The sequence below is a fragment of the Scardinius erythrophthalmus genome (assembly GCF_964197995.2).
Source record: "Scardinius erythrophthalmus genome assembly, chromosome: 5".
Taxonomy (NCBI): domain Eukaryota; kingdom Metazoa; phylum Chordata; class Actinopteri; order Cypriniformes; family Leuciscidae; genus Scardinius; species Scardinius erythrophthalmus.
In genome coordinates this window covers 9,682,367-9,692,442 of record NC_138225.1, presented here as the reverse complement: position 1 = coordinate 9,692,442, position 10,076 = coordinate 9,682,367, and the positions used below count along the sequence as shown (strand labels likewise).

Here is a 10,076-nt window from a genome sequence, read left to right as displayed (position 1 = left end):
GACAAGAAAATATTGAAGAGTAGAGAGGGTAATGGGATCAGGACAGAACCATGAGATGGGATGCTGTTACAGTACATCATTTTGCTCAAGAATATGGCCCTCAAAAGTCCCAAATACACAGTCTATATTGCTGTCTGATCGACTCAAAGTTGATGTGTGCTTTTGGATGTTAAAATCCTTGTCCAGGAAACCTGTGTGAAAATAGTCACTATTTCTGATGCGTGTGCCAAAAAATGAGTCGTTTCACCTTTAAGAGCTAAGATTGAGTAGTTCGCCCTTACTTGATCCAAGGACCTCATTAAAGGGTTTCATTGCTCTGACATGATTAGATGCTGTTGGCCGGCGTCTCGCAACTGTAGATGCTTTGCAATCCATCATGTTATTTTTCTGCACTTCTAACATCACAGTGCACAAATACCAATTCACAGGGAAAGATAAAGAGAGGAGGAGAAGCAAAGAAAACCACATATCGGATGTTTTAACATGGCATCATGGGACATTGGTCCTTAGTTTCAGCTTTCACTGAAAAGGGCATCTGTTTCTTTTCAGGTGTTTATAAGGTGTTAACTCAAATGAGAACAAGCTGTTGTTGTGAAAGAGAATCCATCTTCTCACTTCTGTTGTCAAAGTTTGAGGTTATTTGAACTCTCTGTACTGTGAGCGCTACAACGCCTTTAGCAAAGATGCTATCATGCTTAATTTTAAATTACCCTTCTGGTTGGCCGTATCTTTAGATGGGATGTGGAGGGAACAGATTTCACTTTCTTGGAAAGCCCTCACAGCGCTCTCCGTTCCGAGATTATGGACGACATGGTGCCAGTGCAACTTTGTGCATGAATCTTCAAAAAGTTGGGCAGGGCTCCATATGTGATCTGAAAGATCTGAGCTAGTTTTTGGTGCAGGATGAAAAGTTGCCAGAACATCTCAGGCGGTTCTTTCATATCTGAACTTATTCAAGCATTCAATGAATTCATCACCGCTTTGGCAGCAAGTGCAGTGCCAGACAGAAGGAATTACCACAGCTGTCCAAAGTATCCGTATCCTGTGAAACCTCCCAGCTTTCAGATGATGCACTAGTGATAGCAAAATTCTCTTTGCAACACGCTCTTTCTTGCATGCGAAATTAGTGGCTTGGTGATTTCAGCATTGGCCAAAGAGTTGTGTGAATAAGCAAGGCTTAATTAGGCCTGTACATGCTGTGCCAGATACTCGCTGTTTACCTAAACCCGATGACTAAAACAAGTTCTCATCAGCATTCATTCCGTTTGAAAGTGTGTCTCTGCATCAGTATGATGCCAAAAATCTGCAGCAACCATTCAACATATTAAAGCCACGATAGGATTTAGCTTCCTTATATCCTGCAGTGGTATGCAGTTCTTGATCTTGTTTTCTTCCCAATTTCCATCTAATTCTGCAGCGCTGAGCATCCCCCCACCCCCCACCCTTAAAACCATATATTCAAGCTTTCTTGCGCTATTTTCTTGTTTTCATTTAATTGCTCTAGATTAGCTTATAGCAACGCTTGCAATAGCTCTGCTATCATCTTCCTGCTGTGCTCTAGTGCAAGTCAATTCCAGGCCTGTCATCCAGAACTGAGCGTGTTGGCTCTCTCCATGAACTGTAGCTGAACCTGGCAGCGTTTCTCTTTCGGCTGCAGGTAAATAGAGTTAGACTACAGACACGGCTAGCCTATCCACATCACTCCTGGGAGTCAGGCTGCAATGGAAATGCTCTAGTCGCTCTAGATTTATTTAGCTGTTGGGACAAAGTTAAGACTTGAAGTTAAATCTACGCTTTTAAGATCATGTGCGCCCATGATAAATGATGCATTTGATGAAATGCATGCATTTATGATGAATGCAGCCATATGGGATTTTGGTAGATGCCAATAGATGATAATTAATTGATTTTAGTGTTATGGTCGGAAAAAAAAACAATATGAGGTTCATACTATAAATTGAAATAGATAATATATAATCCTTTATATCGTCAAGAATCTGGAGTGTAATTTAAGTTTTTAGAGGGCAATTTTGCCGCTTCTTATCTTTCTAGTATGCTGACATTTTATAATCCATCTAGATCTTTGAGATCCGAAAATCAAAATCTACTTTGTGTCATCAGAACAAAATACAAACATAAGGGTGACCCAAACTTCGGAATGATCTCCCTCTTTCTGTAAGGTTAGTAAAGTCACTACCGAAATTTAAGGCCATGTTAAAAGCACATTTTTTAAAGACTTCCTGGGCATCTTCATGATTGGTGTTTGATCATTACCTTGTCTATGTTTTGTGCATTTGGGTTTTTTCTTTCTTTCTTTCTCTGTACTTCTCTTATTTTTTGGGATTTTTTTAGTGATTGTTAAGGACTTTGGGCAACAGTTGTTGCTTTAAATGTGCTATATAAAATAAAATGAAATGTACCAGTTAATAATAGAATAATAATTTTAAGTGGGATGACATTATTTGAAAACATATTTTTACTAAATTATATTGATCAGCTGATGCATTAAACCCTTGATTAGATACATTGAATAATGTTCATTACAAAATTTAATTTAAGTTTAAATTTTGATACAGTTACCCCCAACATGATAGCAAGATACAATTGGTGTAGTTTGGGCCAAACGGTTTCTAACAACGGTGAGGAACGGGTCCAGTTATGTGTCCGCTTGAACCTGGTTTTGGCACGGCACGTTTATAAACCATTCTCGGCCCAGAATGCGCGTAGTGACGTCACAACTCTGTCACTTGTCTGTTGCCTGGCTACCAGTTTCTCTGTAGTTGGGAGCTCTGTAATCGAATGCTTATCAGTATATCAGATCTGTGCTTTTGTGTCTTAAAGTGACAGTAGCCTAATAAACCTGATGCTGTATGTTTTAATAACATTTAATGTTAATCAAGCAAAAAAATAAAAAGAGAGAATCGTTTACTGCTCTTCACTGAATAACTTTAGTAACTTTAATAAGAATCAATGTAATATGTAATTTATTTAATTCATGCGGTGAAGACCACACAGTTTTATTTTTATTTGATTTCTGTATGAGCGGCTAAGTGCTTATGTTTGGCAGAATCGTTCAGTTTATGATACAAGCGTGAAAATTGGCATGAGCAGTCTCCATGGGTCACTTGAAAAGAAAATTGTCCGAGCCACTTGAAATTTCAAGATGGCACCTTAGTGGAGCAGTTAAGTGATATAGTGGTTTATTTGGTGATACAAGCATGAAAATTGGCATGAGCAGTCTCTGTGGGTCACTTGACAATAAGCCACCTACAGCTACTTGAAATTTAAAGATGGCGGCCATTTTTCAACTGCTCTACTAAGGTGTCGGCCATCTTGAAAAATGGCCGCCATCTTGAAATTTCAAGTGGCTCGGACAATTTTCTTGTCAAGTGACCCATGGAGACTGCTCATGCCAATTTTAACGCTTGTATCATAAACTGAACGATTATATCACTTAGCCGCTCCACTAATAGGCTAAATTTTTTATTTTATTTGTATCTTTTTTTCTATTGTATTTATCCCATTGTTTGTCATTTTATTTACTGACTGTTTCAACTCACTGTTGGTTGACAGTGAAACTGCTCTGAAAGAACATAATGATGATCATAATCTTTTTTTCTCTTTCTCTCTCTAAAGCAGAGAAAGAACTTTAATGTAGTGAACATCACTTTAGCTTATTTGTGATTAGAGACATTTAGTGCATTACTATTGCCCAAATGTCAACAATATACAGTATTGTGCATCGCAAGGTTCTTCACTGATTCACAGTTCTGAGTACTGTCTTCTCGTATGTACATTTCTCTACATTCACCTAAAGAATGAGTAAATCTAACCTTGTTAGTGAAGTTGTGTGGTCATATACTGTATTTTCACTATCATGACTGTGCATGCTTTCAGCACTGTGGTTTGGGCTTAAATTAGAACATATGAACAGTAGTAAGATATATATATAGCTGTAGCTTTGGGGATGGGACCTCTGCACCCCATCCTAATGAGTGTACACCTTACCTCTTTGTCCTGGCCTAGTTTCCACATTTGTCTGCTTCCTGTGCTATATTCCAAGCTGTGCTTGTTCCACATGACTAATACAACCTTGCTGAAGCAGGAACTGTGAATAGATACAAAGTCGGCTCTCGCTCAAAAAGTGATTCTGCATTTCAGTGGAGTGCTGAAAGGGTTTTTTTTTTTTTTTTTTTTTTTTACTCAAAAGGCAGCATCTCCTCAAGATTCAGCGTGTATCTATAAGACTCACCCTTGTCCATATCTTGATCTGAATTGAGAATAACCCCTGATAATCCTTCCATCAAGGGCAGAACCTTCACAAAAATAAAGCCAGGTATAGGGTTTGCATGTAAATCCTTTGCAGTGATGCAAGCGACAGGGTTGTTTCACTATGTATTGATTAATGCTATTTATTTAATGATATTCCATAAGAAGCATATAACATTGCAGCACTAAGAAGGCAAAGGGTAATTGCAATTAAACATCTGCACTTTGCATTCAGTTTATCTACAATATCTAAGAAATGGCATTAATTGTGGTCAGAGGAACAACTTTATGGTCATAGCAGCAGTGTTTATTACTGGTACGCCGTGTCTTATCAACATAAATATTCCCAGCAGATAATCTATTGAAACATCTCACGATGCAGAAATACTAATCAAAACCTTTTTCTCATATCAAATTAACCTTTATAGGTTCTCCAAATACCGTGGCAATTGTACATTTCACCATGTGACTTGGCATTGATGGAGATTGTTTTTGTTATAATATGAAGGGTTTTCTGTGTGGTCTCCTGGGTCCCGCTGTGGACCGGTGTCCATTATCCATTAGATTCGCCTCCCAGAGTAAATCCTCATCCAAACAGATTCTAAATGATATCTATGCCTCCTCCGTTCCCAGCACCTGCACTCAAGGCTTTTATTCGTGAATCTGAGGGGCCTCTGGGGCAGGACGCTTTTATTTAAGTAGACTCAGAACTCAGAAATATAATGAAGATTTCCATTATGATTACACTAGAGGAAGCACTGCCCATAATTGAGTGTCTCAACTGCAGTTATACACATTTAGTTTGTGAGGTATAAAAGGCTTCGTCTACTCAAATGAAGCCAGTCCAAATGTTCTAGAAAGACCCCTCCTCATTCAGGTCTGCTGCAGTCCCTTGACTCTCATGCAGGGTCCACTAGTACAGTTTAAGATGAAGTATAATTGGTTATGTGCTTTTCTAAAGAAATATAGAAAAGAGACACACAAGGTTGAGAGACATTTGAAAACGCTTTTCTTTCAGTGCGATGTCTAGATTCACATAATTTAGGTTAATCTTTTGGAGATATTTACTTTGGCTTTGGCAAAGGCAAGATGCTTATCTCTAAGTATAGTGTATATTACGTGGGAGGTTTATTAAAGTGTTAAAATGCAGGCCATAATCCATTGAATCTACTAAAATGAGAATATACTGGATTATCCTAGGGCTGTTGTTTTGCTTCCTGTTGCTGCATCTCTAATGTTTTAAACATAACCCCAGACATGCATATCTATCTATCTATCTATCTATCTATCTATCTATCTATCTATCTATCTATCTATCTATCTATCTATCTATCTATCTATCTATCTATCTATCTATCTATCTATCTATCTATCTATCTATCTATCTATCTATCTATCTATCTATCTGTCTGTCTGTCTGTCTGTCTGTCTGTCTGTCTGTCTGTCTGTCTGTATGCCTGTCTATCTATCTATCTATCCGTCCGTCCGGCCGTCCATATTTTAATTCATAACTGTATTTACATCAAACTATATATTGAACCATATCATTTAAACTGATATAAAAAAGAATAGCAAATTTAATATTATTATTATAGAATATTATCAGATGTGAAGCACAAATTATGTGATTCACACACACACACACACACACACACACACACACACACACACACACACACACACACATATATATATATGAAGTGCCATCTGAAATTTCCTTCTAGAATGATCATTTTTATCAAGCTCGTATATTTAAGTTCAATAATTTCACTTAAATGGCAATGCAAATTACATATTAATTGTCATTTAAGTGAAATTACTTAACTTAAATATATAAGTTTTATAAAAATGATCATTCTAGAAGAAAATTTCAGATGGCACTTAGAGGCTTTTGCATCTAAACTCTTCATATATATATATATATATTACAATAATTTACTTATTTTAAATGTAAATTATTCCAAAACTTTAAACATTGTATTGTAAGATTTCATGTTTTATCATGTTAAATCGAATATTTTCACTGTAATGGTAAGGTAACTTAAGACTGTAGCATTTTGAAAAAAAAAAAAACATTTTTTTTTTTTCTGTTAGAATTTATAGCAGTTTTACTGTGCATCTCTATTTCTGGTTAAAAGGAGTTTGTATTACAGTGCTCATGTTAAAATATAAATAAGTACTTATGTATAGGCCTACTTAATTCGTATTTTTTACATTTACTATATAACAGCTTGTATGAAAGGTAACTGTAAAGTGCTAGAAAAAGTCATTAAAATAATGTAGTAGGCTACAGCACAGAAGCCCACTAGAGAATGACAAATACTTCACTTCGCCTGATTATGATGATATTCCGGGCCCGTTCCCGTACAGGACAGGGCGATTGGGGCGGAGACCTGTTTGTACTGCTTTTGTGAGCCACCGGTCCGCCTCATCGCTTTCCCGATACCCATCAGGAGGCAGTATATCCTCCAGTGCAGTGTGTGTGAGTGTGTGTGTGTGTGTGCGTGTGTGGCGTACTGGAGCTGCGCTTCCCATCCGCTACCTTTGTCTCTCTCACAGAGCTTCACTTTAGCAGGGCGCGGGGTTTAAGTTGCTGAGACGGAGGGGAACCGCTTTGAAGAAGTGGATCTGGACGGGTTTAATACACCCTCCCTCTCTAGAACTACTACAAAGGGAGTGAACGGAGAGAGTTGCGCTGCGTAAACCGACACCGACCATCGCGCCGCTCGCTCGCTCCCCTAGACGTCAAGAAAGCAAGCATGCGGGAAAACACAAGGAGCTGAATCTTTCTTGTGGAAATGTGGATTTTGTTGGGCTCGTTTTGAAATGCTGGTTCTCTGAGACCAAGCGTTGTGTGCGTTTTCATGCGTTTTTGGACGCGCTGACAGTCCGTGAGCGTTACGCACTGACTCGCCAGAGGTAAGTTTGACGCCTCCAATACAAATACAACTGGATTATTGCAGTGTTCTATTATTGCAGCGTTCCGTTGTGTTATAAATTGACGTCACAACGTCACGTAATTAGTGCTTTTTGTAAATGTCGTTTATTGTTAAAAGCGATGGGGGTGGAAAGGATATTTGATACCGTCATTAAGTCAGCCAGTCGTTCAGTCGGCGGAGCTCCAACTGTTGCCATATTGTTTAGATAAGTTTTAAACCCTAACTAAAGATGATTGTAATACATGTAGATGTCAGTTTGTGTCACTTTGGCGAAAACGCAGTGCGGTTTTGTTTGGACACGCATTTCAACGTAAAAACAACTAAGATACTAACATCTTTATGTGCCAGATTTAAGTGAGTGAACAAACGCTGATTGTTTATTGCATATGTGATGGGATTGTATATATTTAAAGCCCAACATCAGCACTTTTTTCTTAATGCAATTACAACGTTCCTGCCACGTTCACAGCACAATAAAACGCTTCTCTCTGAGGTTGACCATTATTTAGTGACAGGTTTAAGCGATGATGGTATTTTCTGGAAATTATATATAGCCTTAAAGTGATGTTGGATATTGACCACCACCAGCTGTGACACATCTTACAGAGTGCGTTTTCCTTCATTTCAAATACTGGTCGTCTGTAATGAAATAAGTGCGCGCTGCATACTGGAGATTACAGTAATTACATCATGAAGTGGACACTGGTGTTTTCATATGGCTGGGTGCTCATTCAGGCAAAGAAATGGTCAAAGTAAGACCATTCTAAAAATAAAAAATACTGTCATTATTTACTCACCTTTATGTCGCTCCAAGAACTTATGACTTTCTTTCCACTGTGGAACACAAAGGAGACATTTTGGAGAAACCCTGGTTTTCCATGCATTGGCAAATTTGGCAATAAAACGTGACTGAAGATGTCAAGTCTAAAATAAGATGTAAAATCGCCATAAAAGTTGTGCACATCCCAAGTCTTCCGAAGATTTACAGTAGCAGTCGTGTGAGTCGACGCAGAAATGTAAGTCATTATTCAGTGATCTTCCCCTCTATTGAGCTGTTAACAGCAAGTTGATCACTTGAACTCCAGAATCAGATCCGTCTGATTTGTAAACAAATCATTTAGATCAACTTTGTAAATGGAATTAAACTTTTTTTTTTTTTACAAGATCTGATTACAATAAATTATTTATTCATGAATCTGACATAGGTAGTTCCCTTGTGTACACTTATGAATTCATCAAGAAGTGTGAGGATGAATGTGAGGACTTCATTTTTTGCCTGTTTGTCACATAAACCTATTGGTATTGTCTGAGTCTTTGAAATGATGACTCTTATGATACTTTGTGGTGACCCTTATTTGTCATTTATTTCTACTGCATGGAAAAGATCAATCAGTCATGGGGGTTTGGATTGATGGTGAGTTAATGATTACAGAATATTCTTTTTGTTTTTGGGTGAACAATACCTTTTTTCAGGGAGAAGTGTGTGTTTGTGTGTGCGCACATTTTGTGAGGGGTCCTCTTATGAGGTTCAAATGATCATGTCTTGAAGGTATGGTTCACCCAAAAATGTACTCATGTTGCTCCAAACCAAACCTGTATGACATTTTAACAAAGATATTTTAAAGAATGTTGGTAACCAAACCGTTTTGACCAAAAAGTCATACAGGTTTGAAATGTCATGAGGGTGAGTAAATGATAGAATTTTTATTTTTGGGTGGACCCCCCAAAAGATTTAAATGACAAAAGGTGTATACAGGTTGAGAGCAATGGATGTCAATAGGATTTTATAGATTGTGGTTTTGTATATGTGAAATAGTGAGGTCAGTGTGTATCATCACATCCAAGAACAATTGATTGTTTATTATAATGGTTCACACAGTTCTTGTAAGCAGAGGATACTGGAAGCCTCGAACAAAGCTCTTTATTATTGTGACGTAGGGCTGTCATACGCTCTCGTCATTGTCTGTTAATGGACAGTGGAAGGAGAGGAGAGCAGTAACTGTATAAATGTGCTCCATTCATGTTTGTTTCCAGCCTGTCCTGGACAGTGTTCCGGCATTAAATGCAACTGGCAGGGAATAGCTTGCTGGGGGCCCATACACTGTCACCCCTTCAGCCCAGATGTTCCTCAAATCCATTGAGAGTCAAATTGGGCTCCTGGAGGGAAGATCTTCTCATTGTTGTGCCACAATAGACTCGCATCCTTCCTTAGTCAATAGTACCTAAAACTGAATCACACACACACACACACACACACATTGACATGAGGGATTCACAAGGACAGGAAAAGCTATTAGTATTCTGATCATCCAGTTTGGAATCTGGAATGTTGAATTCCAACTCCTAAAATTCAGACTTTGATCTCCGACTCTTTAAAGAGAGGTCAGTTAATGTAAAAATGTTCTTCATGGAGTAACATCTAAATTAACCGGTTTGATCCAGTTCAAAGAAATGATTTATAATGACTGAATAATAGCGGTTTCTCCAATGTAAGAATTTGAAAGGCTCAGATCAGGTAGAAATATCTACTAGTCTTTTTTTTAGCTACATGTTCACGTTTACAGTGCTATCCTTGAGCTTAAAAAGCTGTTTGACTAGATCCAAACCACAATTTGACATTTTATGCAACTGTAAAGATGCATTCATGGTAAAATGCCAGGAATAAACCATCCATATTAATTGGATCATCACAAATGCGGTCACAACTCTCAGTTGAAGTGCATCAAAAACGCATTATAATGTCAACAACATGCAGATTGCACAGAGCCATCACAAGTACCTGTATGGAATTCAAAAGCCTCTTTTCTAAGTCGTCCTGAGTGCTTGCTATCTGCCCCTGCAGGAACTCACATCACATGAATGAATTAT

The 10,076-nt window shown here is 38.0% G+C and overlaps 1 protein-coding gene across 1 annotated transcript in view; it reads left to right on the top strand.

The window, feature by feature from the left end:
• Positions 1-6,739: 6,739 nt before the first annotated feature.
• sema4c (sema domain, immunoglobulin domain (Ig), transmembrane domain (TM) and short cytoplasmic domain, (semaphorin) 4C) overlaps positions 6,740-10,076 on the top strand; it is a 58,895-nt gene continuing 55,558 nt past the window's right edge. Inside the window, exon 1 of the mRNA XM_081365898.1 lies at positions 6,740-7,188. The gene's annotated coding sequence lies outside the window, so the exon portion shown is untranslated. The remainder of the gene's footprint in view (positions 7,189-10,076) is intronic.